Source organism: Heliangelus exortis, chromosome 1 (genome assembly GCF_036169615.1).
Source record: "Heliangelus exortis chromosome 1, bHelExo1.hap1, whole genome shotgun sequence".
Lineage (NCBI taxonomy): Eukaryota > Metazoa > Chordata > Aves > Apodiformes > Trochilidae > Heliangelus > Heliangelus exortis.
In genome coordinates, this window is record NC_092422.1 from 98,116,527 (window position 1) to 98,141,880 (window position 25,354).

Below are 25,354 nucleotides of genomic sequence, written 5' to 3' on the forward strand. Positions count from 1 at the left end.
AAAAAGGCTTAGAAAGTTTAAGCAAGCTGAAAGATAAGGATCAAAATTAAATTGAAAGTTACTTCGGTTCATTTGTTTCGGTGATTAGGGAGACCATATTATTAAAATAGCGAGTCAATTGTTTAGTGGTGCATGTGACACAACTGCTCAAAGGGCAGAATTAATGGTGAAAAGTTTAGGATTTAGAACTGAACTCTTTGCTGGAAGAAAATGCTCAAACCTGCAATCGAACAACTTTTATTTACCTTTTATTTATCAAACAACAATATTTACAGTCTGGATAATGGCAAACTTCACTGACAAGATCTCTGTCTTCAGCAGTACTCCCAACGGACTTGAAAGCCAAGCTAGGCCCTTCTCAGACATCACTTTCTGCAGAGGAAGTTCTTTAATGAAAACAGGCCTCCCCATTACAGAGATGCAGCCTTGTTGTCATTTCTGCATCCCCTCTTTATCTCCTGTTATTTCTGGGGATGATGAATAAGAGAAAGGCTTTGGAACTGAATTCCAAATCCTGATACAAGTTCATAGGGTGTTTGCTATCAATAGCACACAGTTCGTAGCATCACTGAGACAGAGCTTACATTCCAATCCAGTTTACAACCACAATACAGAGAGATCCTTACTCTAGCTGGTCTCTTAACCAAGAAAGTTGCTATTGGAATTTAATTTATCCCTGATCACAATTTAAGTCCTCCTGAGTCATCTGGGAGATAAAACTGTGTAGTCTTGCTGGATCTACAGTTTGGAAATTACACTGTTGGAGCTATTCTATCAATTCAGTCAGCACCTGGTCTCTAGCAATATTTTTTTTCTTCAGATTAATTAACATTTCCCCTCAGCCTCCTGGTTACAAGCGTGATCTTAAAATCTGTGTCTGTTAGGAGAAATTGGATCAGATACTCTCCACCTATTCAGCTATATAGTCTTTCCTGATGTTTCTGTGGGGCAGGAAACTTTGGTGCTGAAGATGAGAATGGTCAGATTTCTGAGGACTGGGCTAAGAGCATATCGTATCGTTCCATTCGCATAAAAATTTGTCTCTTCTGGGCTAACAACAACTTCATATGAAGCAAAGTTGTCACCCTATACAGTCATGGTTTTCATTTTCAGAAGTCAGTAACAGGCTCCGACCAGCAACACTGGGTTATGATTTCACAAGTTTCTTCAGGGAAAGCTTGCCTTCTGTATCTTAATCTCAATGAAATTATACATCTCAGCTTCTCCAGCTGTCAGAAAATTTCCTTTAGGAAATCTTGCTTCAGTAAGGCCCTGTCAGACTATGGTCTCACTCTTCTTCAAGATTATTTTGTCCTATTAAAAAAAAGAAAAAAGAGTTCCTATATTACTGAGAAATATTACTCTTTTTTCAATGAGGTGTGAGATTGTGATGCAAATGTATAAACTATGGTACAATTTTCTGAGCATGTTTTAACCATCAGCTTAATAATATTACGTGGTTTCTGTAGGAACCCTCACAGATGTGAACAAAGCTTGCTGTGACTAAGGTTTGTAAGTAACAAAACTGCTGCACAAAACTTGCTTACTTCTCAAATTTAGACAAGAAACAATAGAATTGCTTCTCTCTCTCATCCTCAACACAACTTTAACTCACTGCCACACATCACTAAATCCTAAAAAATATAATTATACAGCAGACATTGTTCACCATTTGAATTTTAAACCATTGTGCTAACAGGAACTTTGAAAACATAAACTAATTCTGGCAAAGGAGGGACCAGATCTTGGAAATAATGATTGCATGCATTACCCCAATCATACAATGATTTTCAGTATTCCCCTAGCATTATATAACTGCAAATGCTTTGTTATTTAGAACAAGGTTATTTAGAACCTTCCCTTACTTTTCTGGGTCTTCTGGATGCATTACTCTGGCTGTTGGAGCAAAAAGAGCAACTGAAATAAGTAGGGAAAACTGCAGAGGAGGACTTAGGGTGTGAAAGCTGAGTACACAGGTATCATAGTTAGCCTATGGAGACACCTAAACCAGTTCTAAGAAGATGTCTTGGAGGCCCTTGATAGGTAACAACTAGAGGGTTTGTTAGAGTAGAAGTTATGAGGCAAAGAGTGTCTCCTATATTAGGGAAATGTATGCACTATTTGGCTGCATTTAAAAAGACCCAAACACACAACAGCACCAAGGGCAGCATAAGCCCAGTATTTGTAAATAGGTCAATATCAAAGATGATCTGTAGATCAAAACCTGGAAAATGCAAAATGTTCATATTAGTATGCAAAATTAAACATCAATGTGGAGAGTGGATTTATATGATTATACTATGCATAATTCATTAGCACAAGAAACACAATTAGCTATTAAAAAATGTCTAGCTACTACCCTCATGTTTGGCAAATCTAGCATATAGTAGCATCAGGAGGTAAAAGTACATAATGCAAACGAAATTAAAACAAATTCCTTTAGGGGTCCAGCTGCCTTATTACTAAAGGGGAAAAGGGCAGTGGATTAGACGGGTTAGATCATGCCCAGAGAGGTTAACTTGCCTGTAGTCAATACCCTTGCATTTGCAGGTGTGCCCTCAATTGACCTTATTAATATGTGCAACCCTTGCTGGAAACCTGATTTCACAAACATTAAGCTCTGGCTGTTTGAAGTGGCTCTGGCTATGGTGAAGCATTCCTTAAATTTGAAGGGGGCTTACTTGGTGGGAGGATGCAGAAGAGCTGAAATATTTTTCATGAGAGAGGCTTTTCTGCACTTCCAGTAGATAGAAATCAGAGGGCTGAATCAGACAGAAGATAATCAATGCTATAGCTGGCATACTAAATCAATACATTACTGGCAACCGTAGCTAGTTTTAGCTGAACCTCTGCTTTCCAGAGCAATCACTCCAAGTCCTGACTTAGTCATTTTCAAGATGAAATTGCATCAGGCTCTTAATCTGTATGGTACTGGTTTGATGCTAGCCAGCCTGATACTGATAGTAATTTCCTAGGAGGCTGACTTCTCTCAGCTGCTAATACCAAAGAGAAGAGCAGACCAAGTGCAAATGACAAGAGTTTGCCATGGAGACACCTTCTAGTTGGTGTTTTGTTTCTTACCTGGATCCTTCTTCTGCAGGTAGTTTATATAAGGGAGCGAGGATGATTCTTAACCCACCCTTTAGTATTTTAAAAGTATTGTGTATTTGTAATAGTTGTTCTTTCAACCACAAAGAGTGCCACCACTAAGTGACATTATGAACAAGAAGCCAAAAGCTGATACGACAATTCAAAAGCATACAAATTAAAGTCGATTGTCAAATGGATTTTCCATTCCATTAAAAATGTCAGGATTGAAAAAATTTGACATATAAAAGATCATATTAAATATTCATATTAATTAAGTGGGGACAACCCCCCAAAATAATACAAACACTGCGCAAAATTAAATTCTGACTATAATTAGTTTGCCCAAAATGTTTAAATCCAAGTTTATTGTTGACATTCGGATCCTTCCTTGTATCCTTTTGTTTTCTATTCCAAATAGCAGCTGTTTTTTAAATAAAGCAATACCTTTTGTGCATAGCATGACAAAAACAAAGCATTGCTTTGCTGTGGTGTTTTATTCCTATTCAGTTGTTACTGCTACAATTATATTATTGTTATTTATTCAAATAACAGCATTCCTTTTTTATCATTTATTTGAATAATTTGTCTTAATTAATTTTGCCAACACAACACGGCTTTAATGAAAACTTTCAGCCTGCTCTAACATCACTGTAAATTAATCATTACAGTTCTACTGTCTGGTTTAGGAATAAGTGTAACTATTATAACCTGACAATTATGTTTGCTTTTAAAATATTCTTGTCTATACCAAGATATACTCATTTAACACACATCTTCTCAATGAATAGCCATGGACTTTTGAGTCTGGCCTTCCAACAGTTTGGATGCTGGAAAGCCAGGTAAAGGAGAGCCAGGGGACAGTAGCTGGCACGAGAGGCTGAGTGGTACCGACTGGCTCACTTCTGAGCTCATTAGGGCTATTGGCCTGCCAGACCAGACTGGCTGTTTTGTCCCTAACACAATGGGAACATCTTCCATCTCATGCCCTGTGGGATGCCTGTTACTATTTGGGGTTAAGGACACTAGTTCAGGTGATATTAAATAGTCATGCAGACTACAGGATTCTGTAGCTTGGGGCTGGCAGGGTGTTGTCATTTGGGAGTGTATAAAGGTACTAAAGAGGATGGAAGAAGTCAGACCAAGTGTGGTGGTGTCCTTGACATCTGTTAGCTGAAATTGCTGATGTGGCTGCCTCCCAAAGCAAATCCCAACTGTTCCCTGGGCAGAGCCTCTTGGAGAGGAGGCAGAGACAGATGTGAACTCACAGTTCAGCAGTGTCACCAGTCAGGAGGCTTGTTATTAGCTTCTCCCTGGTTCTCTTCTACTCAACAATATAAATCCTGTAATCTGGGTGAGGCACAGGTCTTAGAAAGTGTGACAGTTTAATTAGCAGGAAGATGTGTCTAAATTTCTTCCTTTTCTTTTAAAGAAAAGTGATGAGGGCAGCTGTATCACCATGTGCACATCACTCTGCCTTTATTCCCCAAATTCTCTTCATCTGTATTAGGAAGCTCTGTCAACAGAAAGGCATCCAGCACAGTCCAAGTGTCAATATCTGTTTGGCACACCATATTCATTGTTATTTATTTGTGTTGGTTTTGTCCCCACTTAGTCGTGAGAAGGTGTCTCCTTGTTTGCTGCACTTCTTCTGTCCCATACTGAGTTTTGTTGAGTTCAGTGCTGTAAACAGCTATTTCTTCATTCTTTTCTCAAAGAACACTGGCACTTCTGAGACTCATTAGTAATAGCTCTATCTCTTTCATACCAGCAGATACTTCTTTTCACAGCATTTTCAGACTCTGTTACAAGCAGAGATGTAGTTCTAGTCAGTAATTGCTCATCTGTCCAGTTTAAATCATGCTGCATACCAAATGTCCCTGATTAAAAAATCAAGTTAAACTCCACTATCAGAATGACTTTTCTAATTCTTCATCCACTTCAATACCTGTGACCCATAACTGTACACTACAGCTGTGACCTTGCGTTCTACAGACATATCCTAACAATCCATTTGCAGAAGAAAGAGCTGTAGGTGCCTGTGAACTCACCTGAAGTGTGTTTTGTTTTAAGATGAATCAGGCATTATTAATAACAAGTTTCTACTAGAGCTGCTGACATAGCAGCTTTGGGAGAGTAGCTGAAGACAAGGGATGGAGTTATCCTTAAACACTGCATAGTAGTTTCAAGACTGGAGGAAGGACACAAAGTGCTGTGACCCAGATTTTGAATATGAAATACCAGAGACATAAAGACAGTGAGGTAAAAGACGTAGTGAATAGAAGGCACAGCAAGGGGAATTAAGGTGACTTGGTCATAATTCAGTCACCCACACAAGGAAGAGATTTCTGGTGACAGAAACCCTTTTATGTAGTAGGAAGAAAAATCATCAAGACATGCAGTCACTGGAAGTTGAAACTAGGTAAACATGGGCTGTAAGCAAGAGGAATTTTATTTTATTTATTTTATTGTATTGTAACAGATCATTAATCACCAACAGAGTGTACCCAAGGACATTGCAAATTGTTTAGTGGGTCTGTCCTAGCAGTGACTCATAACAGGGTCCTTTCCTCTTGACACAATTTCCCACATCCAGACTTCTGCCTTCAGTGCACTCTGATGTGTAAACAATAACTCAACGTTTATCCAGTGGCTCTGCTGCACATTTATGAATTTTAATCAACCATTGACACACTTACACGAAGTGAAACAAACGAGCAGAGTTGACAAATGATAGTTCTGCGCAAAAAGGATTTTAGATTTAGATTAATATTCAGTTCTTCTCTAGGGCTCCTGACATCAACTGTGTTTCAGCACTCAGAGGGCTGTCCTGAGCTTACATGATTATTTTCTTCAGCCCAAACAGGCAGCCCACTTTGCTAAGCAAATAGTAAAAAGACAGCTGCTGTTTCTGAAAGCTCACAATTTGAGACAGAGAGAAAAAATGGCTGGTAAATGAGGATAGTTGGCATCACAGTCAGTCTGAACTACAGTCAGCAAGGTGATAAGCACTGTTGATACACCACTTAAATAGCTGTTGGAATGTGTTTCGAAGATATGGCAGATTTCTGTATAAACCACAGTCCTTGCGATTCAGATCAGATTTTTTAAAAGGCTCTGCCTGGTTTGTCAGCTAATGCAATTTTCCCTCTTTTCCCTCTGCCACCCTGAATCATTGCCCAACCAAGCTCCCCTCAGGTAAAGGTCTTTGTGGTTTTGATTATTTTATGGCATTTGCTGCAGCCCATTTTTCATCAGAGAGAGGTCTTTCCCAGCAAACTAACAGCCCCAGGAATGAAATCAGCAGGGAGGCTCTTCCTTCTCCCAGTTCTGGCAGTGAAGTCTCCATATTTTTATCACTGTACTGGTATCAATTATTTGGAGTCACATTAAATAAATGAAGTCAGTAACATGAATATAGCTTGCCCAATTGATACAGAGGCTCATGAACCCTTAAAAAAAAAATCCTCTCTTTTATGCCTGTGGTTCCCTTATGAATTTTTTGTAAGCTCTGACCTTAGATATTTCTCAATCATTACAAGCATGCTTAGTTCAAGATTGAATACACATCCATTTTATATGAGTGGAAGGGTACAAAAATCATGAGAAAAGCAGATGGCATAAGAAGAAAATAACTTTCCAAAGAAGGTTCAATGACCTCCATACAGATATGACATGTTAAAGTCACTGACTTCCTTTTAACTCAGCACTTGCGTATATATATTTAGTATTATATAATGTACTTGTAAGGGCAAAGCCTCTTCAGCATTTGATCTACAATATTTATTGTAGAGTTCTGACTCACCTTCCTTGGGTGTAGCCCAGAGTCACCATAATACCAGTAATGACAATGAAATGGGACTGAATTGGCCGGTGCCCTTTGCTTATTTGATGGGTCACAGCTGCACACAGACTACAGTTTTCTGAAACTTAAAGACAATCTTATTTATTTGTTGATTCTGCTGAATCAGAATTAAGTTTGGCAAAGCCTATTCTCAAAAAAAAAAAAAAAAATTAAGAACAGCTTGCGATTTGGAGAGTATTGTTCTAAACAGTCTAAAACATTTCTAACCAAAATTAAAATATTTTGGTCTTAAGTAATAAAAAAATATAAATCTCTGATGCATAGACTACTAACTTCAGAAAGCCTAAGGCCAGTTTATTGTAATTTAACTGACCTGTTTAAACAGAGTAGGAAAAATATAGAACTGTGATGGAAAAAGATATTCTTGGACATTACTTTGCATGTACTCATAATAAAAAGTCTCTAGAACCTTTGAGCTTATTGAGAGTAGAATTACACATAGATGGAAGGAGTAATGGGTAAATGCTTTGTGGGAATATTTGCAAACTCCAAAACTCCAATTCAGCCACATTTGAAGATGTTGCAGACACTTCTCTGCTAACATTAATCAGACTGGTTTTTGTTTAAAGGAATGTTGGAGAAAGGGTATTCTAAACTCAAACACTCTTGCAAAAACAACAACAAAAAAAGCTGCCTGAGAAACGTTTTCTGTGCTTGTAATTCGGTCAGCCTGGAAGCCAAAAGAATGGCAGGTTTCTGAAGTGGCCAATTACACACCCAAAATAAGTAAGAGTGAATAGGTAGTAAACATAATTAAAATAAATACAGCTTTTAAATAAGGCCAGTCAGAATACAGTCTGATTAAATAATTATGCAGCCTGTACCCCACATTATGATTTACATAGATGCATAGTTCTTATGCACACTGCTTCTGCTGAAACTTCCAGGGGAAAATCCTATCCTGGTACAGACAGAGACAAAAGCACTGTCAGGAGTTTGGAGGGAGTGCATAAAGTTAGATCTGTGGCTTCACTAGAACAATTAGTGGTGTGAAAATCTGAGCAGGTGTTGGCATCTTTGCAAAAGTAAAGTCGAACTCACAAGGAAAACAAAAAAAATATTGGAAAGTTATCAGAAAATAAGCAGCATAGGCTTATATTAATATACAGAAATATGCAGCTGTGTATTATAATATACAGACAAACATAGAAAAAGATACAACTAATTATGAGTAAAAAGAAAAAGAATAGTTCTTTCTCAGAACCCTCAAGTTTGAATGCTTTCTTGTTTTATTTTTAATCAACTTACTTAACATGAAGTGAATTGGGAAAGTAACTATTCAGATATCACCTCTAAAAAAGAACTTGACTGCCAAGCCAGCAACAGGAATAATTTATAAGTTTGTATTCCTTGAGAATTTCTGAACCGACCATACCAAATGTCAGTGCTCTTTGTTCAGGAGGCAGGACCAAAACCCGGAGAAGGTCTTAATCTCAGCCATGTCATGTCCAGAAGAGCTTAAAATAAGAGGTAACGATCCTGTATTCCAGTTTAACATTTTCCTATCTCTGGATCATGGTGTTTCAGATTTCTCTAATGTAATGTTATTGTGCAATACTTCTCAATCTACAGTCATCATGAATTAAGCCATTTTTTATAGCATTCATCCTGCTAAGTTGCCCAACCATGATGAAGATACCAGTGAAGATCTGTATTGCCCAGTAATACAAATGTGGGAGATGTAGCAATCTGTCATCAAACTTGTTTTCCTGGCATCATCCTGTTACTTCACAAAGACTGTCAGGTTTATACCCACGATGACAAGAGAAAATGGTATTGTGTTGCTGTTCAGGGGAGAAAGCAAAAAAGAGATGAGCCAAGTACGCAGCTCACTCAGGAGAAATTGCAGGTGTTCCTCAGTCTGGATACATTTCCACACATTCTTCAACTGTTCATTATCATGTTATTGTATGATTGCCCTGGAAGTGCTTTTCATGACTGCAGGGGCAACCCTGAAATCAACCTTTCTGAAATCCATGAGTTAAGACAAAGAATCAGATAAATGCAATGCTATGTATTAAACATGAAATTACGCACCTGACTGTCAGCAAAGGCGAAAAGAATTTCCAAAAGGCCCTACTGCAATGCAGACTGCCACCTCTATTTGTTTCTGATTGCTATCACACTGCACAGATGCAATGCCTGAGAATGAAACTCAAATTTGGTGCTAGAAGTCCACTGTAACATCAATCACTTGAAATAAAAATGTCATGGTTATGATTCTTTGGAAAATGCTGCACTTAACTTCCAAACTGTTGCTTTCAGAAAAGGCTAATTCAGGGTTGGGTACATTAATGTCAATGTCCTATAAAAGTGCCAACTAAAAAAAAAAATGTCAGCAAAGACATTTTTTAAGCCTGTGTCAGCACAAAAGGGTGCCTCAGTTGTTTCATCTCACAACAGCTGCATGCTTTCATTGACATTTGTTGCCCTTTCTTTGTGCACTCATCCTAACCTCAGAGGTTATTTCCTGGCCTCCCTTCCATGACCTATGACCGATGATGACCTTTAGCTAGAGAATGTGACATTTTGTTCTCCTCTGGCTGACATGTGATGCCCTCATTATTCAAAGGTATGTGAAAATAATGACCTGTGCTGACCTCTCAGTTTCCTTTCGTTTATTGGTCTACACTAGGTGCTTGTTCAGCAGATTGCTATGACTAGGTGGTGGGGTGTACAATTTCTTTTGAAGAAGGAAGCTCATGAATTGCACCAATATTTTAGCTCTTTGTGTCTGTTGCTCCATTTGAGGGGCAGGAAATGAGGTGGTGCAGCTGGGGGAAGAGGGTTCAGGATTCACGGTTCAGTTCAGTTTGAGCGTTAGGACCATCTTTGCAAGGCTGGAAGGTATGGCCAAAAATTTGAAGTTTTATGGAGTGGCAGAGTCCCAGGCTGGACCTAGTTTAGGGTGTCTCAAATGGTACAGGAGGCAGTGCATGTGCTGCTGATGTGACTCCTCAGAACTCAGTCATCTGAAAGAATAGATGACTAAGTAACCTTAGGAATTCAAAACAGAAGTGACTATAGCTTTCCCATCACCAAGATTTCTACACCTTCCCTGATGAAACTGAAGTGCAAACACTGTCAGAGTTACAAGAAATACAGTATTAATCTAAGACACTAACAGTGCTTTCTTGGATAAGTTGCTTTTTATATTTCAAATGGTGGAAATTCAAATGGTTCTTCAGAAATGCAAGCCTGAACACATTATTTTCCATGAAGCAGGTTTTATCTCCTGTGAGGTAAGACATGCCCTCATTGACTATAGTAAATATTTCAAATTCTGAAAGTCTAAGGAGGAACAAACAACTTTTCTGTGGGAGATTGTGATACCAATTAAAAGTTTCTTCAAGACCTATCCAGCATGAATATTTAAACTTCCTTTGCTTGAAGAAAGGACGGCTACTTCAGGTCAGGGATGAGGGCATGTATGGAGCAGCATAAGGAACAGATGGCTGCTAAAGACAATTTCTGACTATAAATAGTCCCTATTAAGAATATAGAAATAATCAATCAGAGACCAAACTCTGCTTCCTGCTGCACGGGAGCAGAGCAGCAGAAGAAAATGTTAACACACATGTCAGATTGTGTTTCTGGCTGGGAAAAAGCTTTCCCACTGAAAGGTGGGAAGGTGCAATGGGTCTGGAGGTTTAGATGGAAGAATATTAATACCTTTTTGGAAAATATTTTAGATTTATTGTATGCAAGCTGGGAAATGTATTGAAAATCAAGATCAAGATTTTGACCTTGTCTCAGCACTCTTTGCAAACTAATGCAGAAACTAGGGAAAAAGTCCTTGTAAAAGGCTTTATTAGTAAAGACAGAGCATTTGCCACCACCTGGAGGCTGTGAAGGATTTCATGTTGGAACATGTCCACTGAAGGTGTAAAAGGTACTAATAACTGACGCCCAGACTTCAACTTGCAAACTTTGAGGTTTGACCTGGACACCTGGGCCTTCAGGACAGACATTCATCCTGAACTAAATAACCCATTAAAAGTTGAGGCTGACACAGAACTGCAGTGCACTGGCCTCTAGGTTTAGTTTAGAGGCTTTGTGTTGAAATAGAAGAGCTAGTATAATCTGATGAAGAAAATTATTTTCCCCATCTTGGTACAAAATGGTATCTATAGATAATTCTACACCAGCAGCCTAACAATGGATATCACTTACCAGTAGTGGGTAAGGATCTTCACCTAAAGGAAGCACAGCTGAAAGTTCTTGAGAGTACTGTCCTTTGTGTACCAATATGATCTTTGTCTTGCTTGGACTCAGCTTTGCTGTGTCAGTCCCAGCAGCAAGTTTAGGCAAAAGACTGGAAATCAAAAATGGCAGAAAGAAATGGCTTCTACAATATAACAGGTTTATTCTGTTAGTCATTTCACAAAAGCCCCTAGTATTACATTTTCAAGGGCAAGATACTGATGGATACATTGGAGGAAAATTAAGACCATATATGTGGGTCCTAGCTGGTGTCAGGCAGTCATCCTGCCCCTGGTTTGACAGTGCTCCAAACCCTGTCTCTGAACAGGGCTGTTACTTGAACCCTGACATTCCCCTTTGGCTGACAGTAATTTTTTGGATAACTCGAACCTGGAATGCTTTTAAAAGGATTCAGCTAGGGAATGAATGAACTTTTACTTGTGACCCAATCCCAGATCTAATGTCATATTTCTTATGACCAATCATATAGATGAACTAACACACCATGACAACATAACTCTGGAAGGTCTTGCAGAAACCTAGTAGAAATATATTTATCAAGTGCCCAAAAATTCTGATACACGGAATCATAAGTTACTCTTGACTTCCTTAGCCAAGAAAGAAAACTTGTTTGTATGTCAAGCAAATTAGTTTAAGGGGATAGCACTAAGGTGAATTTTTAAACCAAGAACTTCATAGAATCATAGAATCATAGAATTAGCTGGGTTGGAAGGGACCTCAGAGATCATCAAGTCCAGCCCTTGACCCACCGGTGCGGTTGCTACACCATGGCACTGAGTGCCACATCCAGTCTCTTTTTAAATGTCTCTTGTTTAGACTTGTTGTCTTTGTTTTTCCCCAGAAGCAGACTCAGAAAAATTTTATTTTTCGTACCTTCCGTCTCATTTGCCTCTACCTGTTCAGGAGCTCATAGGGTTCCACTCCTCCCAAGATCCATAAATCAAATTATTAACTTTCAGTCCAAGACTGTTTTATATGAGCAGAAGAAATGTAATTGGAATACAATCACCCTCCTACTGCTTTTCACAGCTTTCTTTGCATCTTGACTGTGATCTGAATTTCAGATATCTCTTTCTGTGGGATATTTGGTTTTCCCCATCATGCAATGAACCCAGTTGTTCTTCTATCTTTTTCTGCCCTTTTAAGCCATGGCTGTAAATTAACCATTGTCCAACTGAAAAAAAAGTTCCTTAAAAAAAAAGTTCCATAAACACTATCAGCTGATAGCTTCCAGACTAGCTCTACAGGAACAAACTGCCTGACCCCCTGAATATGAGGGGTTAATACCTGTTTCATTTTCTCCTCTCTCAACACGGATACTTAGAGGAGAAGCTTTTTTGTAAAATGGGGTACTGGATGGACTGAAAAAAATGCAGAGCTTCATTTGCAGGTGCTGGATGAACTCCAGCTTGGGGACTCTTTATATTGTGTTTATGGTTACCTATTTTGATTTATGCTGATAGAGGTTTAGTACAACTGAACAAATCTACTGATTAGTGACCAATTATTGCCCAGCAAATTACTGTCTTATCTCAGTCTTTAAAAAAAAAAAAAATCAAAATATTGTCATTAATTTGGCATTTAAGGAAAGAGGCAGCCCAGGAATCCTGAATACTAAGATGCTTCCTTTAACCATGCTACCCACAAGCAGCACAAACTTTTCTTAACTTCTCTAATCTTGCACTCCAAGCTTTCTCCAGTCCAAGAAGGACATGTATATGGGAGAAGTTCATATCCAGGACTCAGGAAATACTTGCATCTCTTCTCGGATGCTTTGCTGCAGTGATTTATTTGTGTGTGTATCAGCTGCAGATACTAGCCCATCTGAGAAAAAAACCCCTAACTTTAAATCTAGACACTTTTACATATTCAGATATGAAATCAAAACAACTTCATTATTACTGCCTGACCCAGAATGGAGACTGCATACAACAGACATGATTTCTACAACTCTATGAAACCTGCAAGGTGATCTTTCTGTCCACGTCCCTGAGCCATTTACATCAGGGACCTGCTTGAGAGCATTGCAGATCCCACCCTTCCCTCTCCTCTTCCAGCAGACACCAGGATTCTGTTCAGACTGAGGTAGAAAGGTGCATGTCTGGATTTCATCCTGATGTGGAGTTCAGACACAGAAAGATGCCAGCTCCACATCCCACAGTCTGGACATAGTCTATCAATCCATTAAGCAACTGAGTGTCATTTAAATAGCTAGATACCAAGCCCAGCTTTGCTGCTAATGTTTTCAGCAGTGCCACCTACCTCCACAGAGCAATTTGTCCAAAGAAATGCTAGAGAAAAACCTTGCAACTAGTTATTTCTGAATTTGAAATGTAATGTGTACGTTGAACTGGATTTCCAATCTAAAGTAGAATTAATGATTAAAATAATTATACCATGAAATAAATACATCTCAGTTCTCATCCGGTTATGAATCAATGACAGGACAATTAATCAAAAAGATATAGACAGTCTCATTTTCTAGGCCTTCACGTGCATGTTTTACAGTGGTAGAAGTGTTCCCACTTTGGTTTTCATCAGTCAGAGAGAAAGGAGGATCTGCCTTAGTGTAAAAATTCCACTGACATGACATGGCACTATTTTTGGTCTCTGTATTTTAGGGTGGTTATTTTCCAATGCAGAGAAGTATATACAGTGGGGACTAAGATGGTATTTATCTCATATTAGTTCAGGTGTACTTTAGCATAAATGTTTAAATCTGAACCAGTCACTCAAGGCTACACGTACAATTTTCTTTAATGGGAAGTTCATCTAGCCAAATGACAACTCATATTTTTCCCACTGCTGAATGGAGCCAAAGTCATTTAATTCAGTGGTAGATATCCCCATTTAATCAGACTACTTCCATCCATGGTCTGTCTTCTGTCTTCAAATCTTTCTTCCCTGCTGACCGTAGCAGCCATGTGACAATGTCCACACTCATGCTCCACTAACTGTACTGGAAGGAAGTTTTTGTTCAATATTCTCTTGGTTCTTGGGAATTAATTAAATGGGGTTGTCATGGGGATACAGTCTCAGGGTGCCTCACTTTCTTTCTCTCTTCCACTCATACACAGTGTGTACTGTACAATACTTTATGCAAATAAGTTCCAAGCAGAGTTGCCTGTCATTAGCACAGACAGCTCTAGAGGCAAAACCAAACAGAACTTGTCAGCAAGAACTCTGCCATTAAGGAAGTTTGTTTGCATCCCTGCAGTGATTCATAGTGCACTCGACTGTTTTCTACCTAGCTCTTCATATCTTAAAATGTGTAACAATGTCATTTTTGGAACCTTTTCTCTAATTATGGGTTTTACTGATATCACACCAAAAAGTTGGGTTCAGGTACTGGCAAAGTGACAGAGAAGGATTCCCTAGATGTCATGTTCATTGAAACATCCATTAATTACAGTCAAAATAGGGAAGAAAACCACAAGATTTAAAGCATTGCTGGAGAAGGAAAGAACTAGACAAGAAAATACAGCCTGGTTGTAATGAGGTAAAACTGGACAAGTGTCAGCACCCATGCTTTGTTTTTACAGTGGAAACATATATACATACATATAACATGACTTTGCTGACCATGTCCTGCTTGACCCCAAGGGTAAATTTATATAATGCAGTATGTAGAGATACTTGAATAAATGTGGATACCATGTGCATCTTAGATAAATGTTATCCCAGAAGTATCAGGAGGGCACGCTGATTCATTTGTACTTCTCTGATACCTGAACTAGCCTGGATATCTCTATATTAAATTGCTGCATACCACCATGCTATTATCTCCCAGGTTGTGCTATCTTTGCTGAAACTGAGATCTGCTTAATATTTTACTGGTTCAAGCACTGACCACCCAGCCAACATCAGCTTACACAAAGCCACCAGTAAAGCTCCCACTAGGCCTGGGCCCTACCATATCCTCTGCCTGAAATGGCCAAATTTTTAAACTGTGAGCAGCACAAAATCTTTCATTAAATTTCAGCTGCTGAAGGAAAGAAATTAACTTATCATCCATGCAAAATTCAAACACAACTTTAAAAACATTAGCCAGAAAGAAATACCTGTGTTATATAATGTGTTCCTCACGAAACAGTGGGATATCTGTCTGAAATTAACAAGAATTACAAAACCTCCCACTCTGACAGTGAAGGAGAAAGGTTACAAGGTAAATGACTATGGGAGAAACAGCTACTCTGTATGGAGTGTAGGATCCAATCAGTACTTGGAGACAGCTTTTCTGAAGCCAAGGATTTATTTGTTTTGGTTTTGTTTTAGTTCTTTTTCCTTTTGTCTGTTAAAGCTCCAGTCACTTCCCTTGAAAGATTGCCACTGGGGGATACACCCACCTGCACTCTCAGGAAAAAAAAAAGGGATTCAGATGCCTGCTCTCCAGTCTAAGCCTGATTTGGTGGCATCATTCTCTTTCACCCTCCCTTCATTGGTGTGATTCTTGGTACAGACCTATAAAACCAGCAGAACTGGACTACAGGGTTTATATATTTTTAGGCTCCACAACCAAATTTACCCAGTGTAAACTGGGATTATAGTCCATTCTTCTGGGACATGTGGCAACAGAAACAGAAATACCACCTTTGAAGGGTTCTAAACTCCAATTGTATCTTACATCAGTTTGCCTTAATTGGCTCAAGAAAGGTATAAACACATACAAATATGGCACTTGAACACATTATTGCTTAAATTTCCTAACCCTTCTGAAGGGTTAGGAAACCCTGAATCTGAATCAACAGCAAGTTAGGTCTCTTACACATGGCTTCTCCTGGGTCAAGCAGTATCTGTTCCCTTGGCTTTCTCTTCTAATCTCTCTTTTACAACTTATTTTTATTTTCTCAGCACTCCCCCAGAAAGGCATCTCTGTTACAAAACAACTACATTGTGGACTTGTCTGCAGTGGCGATTACATTTGCTGTTGGGGGGGTGGAGGGGGAGGGTTTTTTTCTGGTTTTCCTTTTTTGTACATTTAAAAATTCAAGAGCACAATGTTAGCAAACATCACTTTAGCACAGCTGTGACTGCTGCACATTTAAATGAACTGTTAGGTGCCTGGAGTCTCAGACCTCAATAAACATTTCAAAGCATAGAGCAGAAGTCAACATTTGCTAACCATCATCATGTGTAATATATGGTATCCCTATTGTAAGGGAAAAGAAGTACAAGTCCCTACCACTGTTGTGATAGCTGTTGACAAGAGCTGACATTTAAACAGCAACCAAAACAAGACCTGACCCTGCAGTGTCCCCACAAGTATCATTAGTCACCTACTCAAACCCACTAAAATCAAATGAGATTGCTGTCTCACAGCTGCAGATTTCAGGATCAGCCCCTTAGTGGGAAAAGAATCTCTCTTGAAGTAAGAGCCTACTGCAGTCCTGCTGATGAGCATACCCAGTTGCAGCATGACAGAGCTTGTAGTATAAACATGAAGTCTGTAATTTTAAGGCCCTGGACTGTTATTAAGCCAACTATCTAAGGTATTTTAATTTAAAACTTCAAAGAATACCAAGTTGGTCAGTAGGCATTCTTGCCATTAATTAAAATATAGGTGAACACAGCGCTGTCCATGAAACCATACAAATGAAAACCCAGAAATTGTGACCTAGCACTTGGGTACAGAGGAGTTAGTGGAAACCAAAAGGCCTATAAGGCCACACCTTTCATTCTGACATATTCCTAAAGGTAAATCACACCCATCACACCCCAGCCCCTATCATCAGAGGTGACTGGACACTACCTCAGTGAAGTTTTGGGGGCATTCATTTCTTTGAGTGTTAAAGGGCGGAAATAGTGCAAAAGTCCTCCACAGAAGGGCACAGGACTACGAGTAGAAGACTTTAACAGTGTTAAAGGAGCTCCTAAGCTTTCTGATGTAAATATACATTACCTGACCTTTAATATAACATGGATTACATAAATTTAAATTAAGTTACTTTTAAGAACATTGATTATTGATCTGATAAACTATAATTGCAAGCAACTACAGACTATTGAGTAAATAACCATTTTTTTAAATTTGTCGTGTCATAAAAATTCATATGAGAAGTACTTATGGTACTTTACATGCTGAGTAACCACTTTTCAACACTAAGTACCTCAGCCAAAGGTACATTTTTAAATTAAGCAGCTTTTAATTTATACATGATTTAAAAAGAATGCTTTTAAACCACTCAGCATATACTTTTTTGTACTTGTGTAATTTAAAAATGGCCAAGCCAATGGGTTTTTTTGATCCCTGAGAATGACTATAATAGTAAAATAGGTGATCAACTGGTTGCACCATGCTCATCAATTTCCCTTTGTGACCATACAACTTCTGTAATAATATGTACTGACATAGGTGCAGAGGTCCAAAGAAGAGCCTTTCAGCTCAAATCTCATTAACAACTTCCTTTGAGAATGTGTTCGTGTCAGTTGATTTTGAGCAGAGATGCAGATACCAGCTATCTATGTTTGAATCTAGAAAGGGCTTGTTGAATAGGCTTTATGCTGTTCAGTAATGGAAATAAAGGACTTCCAACAAAAGTGAACTGCCACATCCTACAAAGAGAAAGTAAAAAAAAAAAAAAAAAAAGCAACAGAGAAGGTGGAGTTGTTGGGGAAGAAAGGCATTGACACAGAAGGTTGCATGTACCAGAGTTGTTAAAGGCAAGTGGAATACAGAGGAAATAAGAGTACACACAAATAATGCTAAAATAAAGCAGTTGCATTCTATCAAGCAGGCAGGCAATGAGGAAGAATGATGCTCACAGCTGGAATGCCATGGATCAGGAGCAAAGCCCCAGAGGGGAAAACAGAGGTAAAAGGGGCAATGCACATGCCACCCACACAAACTTCTCCTGCTGGTGCATTCACTGGAACAGCAATACACTGCAAGAGGGATAGCAGCTCCCTTAGACAGAGTCATTTTGTTACAGTGACTCACCCAAACAGCCTGGCTGATATGCCAGAAACTTCTTACAGTAGCAGCAATGGAAAACTGAATATCAGAGAATGAGATAGGGAAAATATTTTAGAAAAGGCACTGGCATGGAATAAAAAAAAACCAAAAAACAAACAACTCAAACGCATGTAGAAATTACCACAGGGGATACCTTCTTTAGGTGTTTTGATCCCTGTTGCTCTAACTGGGGCCCCACAGATACACAAACTCATGTGTCTTCCTCAGCACCACTGCTTGTGAGGGCAAGAGTCCAGGCTGTGACCCAGGGCTACCTCATCCTGCAGCTGGGACCTCTGTCCTTTGACAGCAGGACTTTCCTACACTCACATACTTGTGGACAGTTGTAATGCACCTACTCCTCCCTGCAATGGCATGGCATAAAGTTCTCTTCCAATGAAGATCTGAGCCACAGCACTGAAGGAACCACACTGAGGATTGCCCCAAGGCAGAACTCAGAAGATATGGAAAGGTCCCTGGGAACTGGAACTGACCTCAGCCTCACCCATGTTCCTCTCTGACTTTACTTAAAACTGATTTGACACACTCAGCTACCACAAACAAGAATGACAGGGAAGGATAACTGCACTGCTAATGCACTGTAAATCACTGTAGGGAGGGGAGTTTCAGCAGGATAACAGGCTGCAGTTTATGGAAAACTGTTGCAGAGGCCAACATGTACAGAATTAAAAGCAGAGTCAGGCAAAAGCGTCTCAACTGACTGCTTTTCTTCCTGCTTTATGAGCAGGTATTTAGTGTTGCTGTGCTCTCTGATACCACCCATTACTGGGCAGGACATCTACATAGAGCTAGAAGGATTTGCAATATATTTGCAAAGAGGATATACTGAATGTAGCTTAATGCTACCTCTCATGTATCTCTCACCACACTTAATTTTTTAATCTCTGGCATACTGGGAACGTGTGCCAAGCAGCATGTGTACCTTTCAGAGATAACCTGGAGACAAGGTGTCCCACAGAGTCACCAGCACAAGCAACATGAACTTCAGCCTCACATGGCCAGTTACAATTTATCTATGTGAAGACTTCACCATCCTGCAGCAGATACCAGTGCCTTGTGTTTGCTGGCTACAAAAATACTCTAAGCGACTACTTAGTTATGCAGTTACATACATATTTGCTTTTGTCTAGCTGCTGGGTAGTGGGTTTTGGGGTTTTTATAAATCAAATAATAGAAATTTCACTTATAATTACAGTGGGAGTTTAAGGTTCTGGGAATGTCCAGATGGGGACCAATGACATTTCTGAGTGTCTTGATGTCCAAGTGGAGGCCAGTGATGAGTGGCATTCATCAAGAATCTGTACTGGGACTGGTGTTGTTTAACATCTTTGTTGGCAACATGTACTTTGGAATTATTGCACTCTCAGCAAGTTCCCTCATGACACCTAGCTGTGTGGTGTGGTCAACACACTGGAGTGAAGGGAGGACATCCAGAGGAACCTAGATGGACTTGAGAGATGGGCCCATTCCAAATTCATGAAGTTCAATAAGGCCAAGTGCAAGATTCTGCAGCTGGGTCAGGGCAATCCCAAGTGCAGTTACAGCTTGGGCAGAGAATAGGTTGAGAATAGTCCTGAGGAGAAGGACTTGGGGGTGTTGGATGATGAAAAGCTCAACACGAGCTGGTAATGTGTGCTTGAGGCCCAGAAAGCCAACAGTATCCTGGTCTGCATCAAAAGAAGTGTGGCTAGTAAGTCAAGGGAAGTGATTCTTCCCCTCTACTCTGGTCTTGTGAGACCCCACCTGGAGTACTGTGTCCAGTTTTGGAGTCCCCACTCCAGGAAGGACATGGAGCTGTTGGAGGGAGTCCAGAGGAGGGACATACAGATGGTCAGAGGGCTGTGGCACCTCCTCTATGAAGACAGGCTGAGAGAGTTGAGGTTGTTCAGCCCAGAGAAGAGAAGGCTCTGGAGTGGCCTTATAATGGCTGCCCAGTACTTGAAGGGCATCTTACAGGAAAGCCGAGGAGGAATTTTTTATGAGGCCATGTAGCTATAGGACGAGGAGGAATGGCTTTAAACTGGAAGAAGGTTGATTTCAGTTAGATATTAGGAAAAAATTCTTTACCATGAGGGTGGTGAGACACTGGAACAGGTTGCCCAGGGAGGTTGTGGATGCCCTATCCATCCCTGTAAGAGTTCAAGGAGAGACTGGATGGGGCTTTGAGCAGCCTGGTCTAGTGGAAGGTGTCCCTGCCCATGCAGGGAGGTTGGAACTAGATAGATGATCTTCAAGGTGCCTTCCAACCCGAACCGTTGTATGATTCTATGACTACCTCCCACTGTGCAGCAGCATGCTGTTTCAAAATCTATGATTAATAAAATATTGGGAACATGACTGATTAAATAGAAGTGAACAAGCCAGAAACTGCTCTGTAGTTATTTGGGAGAAAAGATAAATGTTCCATCTGTCTTCACTACATCTGTGCTCTTTCTGTGTTTATTTTCCCTTAATCTTCTATGAGACAAGTTACCTAACAACTTAGCAGAGCCTGAAATTATTTTTAATGCTTTTGCAAAAACTTTATAAAATATGAAGCAACAGTAAAATGAGCCTGCTTTTACACAGTGAGCAAGATTCAAGGGAGTTACACACATCCACTTAGGAAGCAAAACCAGGACCCATGGGCCATCTGTCCAGAAGGTCTAAATGTCACATACTCATGAGAGAAGTCTTGAGAATGATCTAATAACCAATACATATTTGCATCAATTGCACAATGATATCGAGTGAGGAATAATTTTTTTTAAGTGCTTGAATCACTGAAATAAAAACTTCTGTTGGTAAAAAAATTATTCCCTCTGTACTCTTTAGTTACGTGTCATAACAGCCTAACTTTTTTGTGCATTTTAATAATCAGACAGGAATATTATTCAATATTGTTTGTATAAATGTCTGGTAGTTAAAGGCTCCTGTACAGTAAAAGGCATGTTTGATGTCAGCAGGAGTTCATGAGCAACCTAGAGAAAGGTCATCTTAGTGTCAAAGGCTGCAAGAAATGTCACATGCTTTCTCTTAATTAATGCAGGCTAGGAGACAACCCCCAGGGAGGACCCAAATCAGAAGGAAGAAACAGACATTGTTGTACCAATTATCTCTGCTTATTTGAACATCTTCCTCTTTGTGATTACCCCAATTTAACAAAACATGTAATTTCTGGCTGCATCGGTTTATCATAAGTGAATCTACTTGGATTAGTGTTCATTCCATATTTAAATATAGATAGAGCCATCCTTGCCAGGTGCTGACTTTGCTCAACTCCTACTGAAATTAGCAAAGGCTCAACATTTTGAAAGAATCACTTAGCAGTGCCCAGAACTGGGTGCTTTATGTGTCTTATACATCAAACCAAAATCTGTGCTCCTCTGATGTCCATTTGCACAGTAATCCGTATTTCTTTTTGTTCATTTATTAACAAACAGACATCCACTTGATGTTTCTCCTAAACAAATGTTAGTGGCTGTCACTACTAGATACTTAGGCAAATTGAATGTATTCCTATTCCCTTTTGCACCATAGCAATATTATGCAGGGTACTTTAGCTTCCAGCTTTTCCTTATGTACAGAATATTTATGGTCCATTTAGGAGTTGTCATCCAAGCACTTGGGGTGATTTTCTTATTAAACAGTACAGCACTAAAGCAATGGGGCACAGCACGAGGCACATTTCTAGGTATTTTGTCATGCCTCAGTCTGAGTTGCCATCTTCCATCCAAAATAATGTCATACTGAACATTAGTACACGAAAAAAAAATCCAGGAAAAACAGATCATCTAAAAATAATAATGGTGCACTCTAAGTTCCAAACTTATATGGGTTCATTTTTCTTGTGGTAGCTCTTCAGAGAGATAAAGTGATTGATTTTTATAAAAGTTGGCATGCATGACCAAGGGCAGATGGTGCATAAATTTGGGCCCCAGTCTTACATTCTGCTCTTTGTAGGTGGACCACTAAACTGCTGTGACTGAGAAAAAAGAATAACACCATGAACAGATGCAAGACTGCTAGTTACCATGCTCAGGACTAGGACCCAAACTTGCATTGCAAAAACTTTAAAGGCAGCATTTGGCAATACATTCAAGTGTATAAGCTAGAATTTATACGCTGGTATTTGTATGCTGCTGCTTGATTGTGTAACGTGTGAAATGCCTCTATTTAAGACACACTTTGTGCTGTTACAGACTCTGTGATATTTGCTCATACACCCTGTTAAATATCAGGTCCCAGCCACCATCACAGCTAGGAAGAAGGTAGTAAATACCCTCCCAAGCTTAACTTACTGCAGTGAGGAGTAGAAGGACAAGAGAAAAGTGAGGAAATAGAGAGCCAGGCACTGTAGCAACACAAAGGACATTGTTCCATTTCCAACAAAAAGCAATCCACATGACTGTGTCAGATGGCTACGAGTGCATCTCATGCCTTGTCTTTTACTAGAAATCCTGTCTTCTATTTTACACTTATTTTCAGCTGATTTTCTATTACTGTACCAACCTAATGCATCAGTTCAAAGCTCACTGTTGTTTTGTGTCTGATGACACTGAAAAGACAACATGCTACCAGAATACACGCCACCAAATTAATGAATTATGTGAGCCAAATGGACACCATTTCTTTATCATTTTGTTGTACACTTACATACCAAAAGCATAGGCTGTTTTCATATGGTAACAAGCCTATGAGGCTATGGTTTAGTTGGCATTTTTCAAACTGGAAAATGGCTGACATTCTTCTCTTTTGTCCCACGGGCCTCTGGAAGGTGTGCAATGATAAAGGAAGAGCACTAGGCACGCACAGAAAAGGGACAAAAGATGGACAAAGCTCAAATGAAAACTTTGCTCTCCAGTTTCCTCAGGGAGAGCAAATCAAAGAATATCAAAGCAATTTAGCAGTCTTGGGAAATGGGAAGCAGACATCATATACTACTGGTTAGGGCTTTCACCATTTACAAACTTGTTCTAACATCTGCAGTAACCAATCTTCTGTTCTAAAATTTATACCTTCCTTTGCTGTCCATTTACCTCGGAATTATCACAGTGGTTCTTTCACAGAGAGTGAATTCTCTGTTTAAGAATGGGGGATAGCTGAAACACACAAAATTAGACATCAACTACTTTAATTTTTGAAGTGTTGCCTAATTTCTTCAATTTGCTTGTTGTGAGCAGACTTACAAAGCACCCTTAATCTGTATTTCAGTTTCATTGGATCCTTCAGCACTTACAGAGCTGCTGAGAATCTGGACCATGTCTGTCAACTGAGATGGCAGAAGAAATCCCTATAATTTAGCTCAGAAACTGCTAGGTCTGACCACTGGTCCTAGAACAGCTGGCTAGATAATTGTTTGGACTGAAGGAAACACCTGGTGAAGACTCCATATATTGCTAGGAACTTATTTTTACCTGGCTTATGAGTATTTACCTGAACAAATTCTGGCTTACACTGGGGAATGCTCATAAATGTCTGTGGTAACATAGCAAGAAGGGATTTTTTTCACAGAACTATTTTTCTGATTTCTCTTGTTTTGTTGCATAGTTAATTTTTGAAACCTAAGCTCATCATTTCTTGAACATTTTTGACAGTGGTTCTGCACAATAATTAGTATGGCTTCATTCTTTAGTAACAGATGCCTTGACGAAATTTTCAATTTGGCTTTATATTGAAATAATATCATTGCTAAGATGTACCTCAGGTGGCCACTCCAGAGCATGTACTTTTCTAGAATTTGTATTTTAAAATTAATCATGAAACCCTTCCATCATATATTGAATAGGTGAGATAAAGTGTGAAAACAAGGGCTGCACCTGATACTTGAGAGTTCCTATTCCTGACAGCACTTCATCTTTTTCATGCCCATATTGGCTTTTATCCCGGCCCATCTATTCCTTAATGTAAGTGTTATAAATTGTTGTAAAGTGCCATAAAATATAATAAACATGAATCAATATTTCTTGGTTAAAAAAATTTAGAAATGCTGATGAAGCTCAGGTTTATTATAGAAGTCCTGAACCTACAATATGCCTTTATTTTTTTTTACATTCATCATTTTTCCAGGTCTTGAGTTCAGTTATAGAAGTCCTGAACCTACAATGTACCTTTACTTTTTTTACGTTCATCATTTTTTCAGGTCCTGAGTTCATGTGCCCAAACACATACATTCTTCACAAATCAAAGAGGTAGTGAAAAATTAAAATTAGTAATGCAGAGCTAATGGAGCATCTTATGTTTTAACCACTTGTTTTAGGTAAGATATCCTGTATATACAGAGTTGTTATATTTGGTGTTTATGACCCAATTCAATCAAATTCCTTATGGATCTAGAGAATATTAAACAGGTGTTAGGGGATTACTCAGATGCTTAAAGTTAAGCATATGCTTAAATGCTTTGCTGAATCAGGACTTTAATGAAGAAACATGGCACAGTAGTGCTGTTTGCCATAAAAATACATCATTGCCATGGATCTCTGCTCATTAAAGAATATGCTATGATTTGTGTTTAGAATATGAAAGAAATATGATGCCTGCATGGTGCATTAAATACCCAAGCATACACATGCATTTAAATTCTTGCTATCTTTTTAAGGATATCGCTGTGAATTATGTTCTTGTATACACAAGAGCATCCTTCATAATGAAACGACAGTTCGTTTCCACATCCAGCTGATGCTCTTTCCATATTATCAGTATTATTTATTCTCAGTCTGAAGCTAACAATGGATTTCTTTGTCCTCATTTGGTTTTGTGGTTTCTCCACAAGAACCACCATGGGCCGTGCCGTTTCCAGGGGCATTGGAAGATTCTCCCTCCCAGAGCGAAATCCATCCCCTCTCCCTGGCTGTCAGGGGAGGTTCCACAGGGCTCAGGTAGGCACTGCAGACATCCCAGTTCTGCCATCCCCACCTTCAGTGGTCAACCATGGGTTTAAAACACTTTTTGAAGCTGATCTGGTGTCTGAAAGGAGAAGTACTGCAGCAGTGTCAGGGCCTTAGTCCAGGCCCTTCACCCTGCTGTGCACACTTCAGCCATGGTGCCAGCAGATGCAAGGGAGCAGCTGGGGAGAGGCCTCCTCAGGGGCTGATGCCAGCCCTGGGACCTCACCTTCCTACAGCCCTTTCTCCAGGCCAGAGAATCTCCAGTTTGTGGCCAGTTTGGGTCACAGCTCCCTGGCCTGGCCCAGCTCACCTTGCTGGGGGCTGCGAGATGGTGCCGGT

General features: G+C 39.5%; 1 long non-coding RNA gene across 1 annotated transcript; it reads right to left on the minus strand.

Moving 5' to 3' along the window:
• Nucleotides 1-2,087: 2,087 nt before the first annotated feature.
• LOC139801371 (uncharacterized) lies at nt 2,088-18,421 on the minus strand. The gene is made up of 4 exons (XR_011728178.1): nt 18,283-18,421; nt 6,893-7,016; nt 4,230-4,319; nt 2,088-2,224 (listed from the first exon to the last, which is right to left on the minus strand). It is a non-coding gene; the product is annotated as an uncharacterized lncRNA (long non-coding RNA).
• Nucleotides 18,422-25,354: the final 6,933 nt, after the last annotated feature.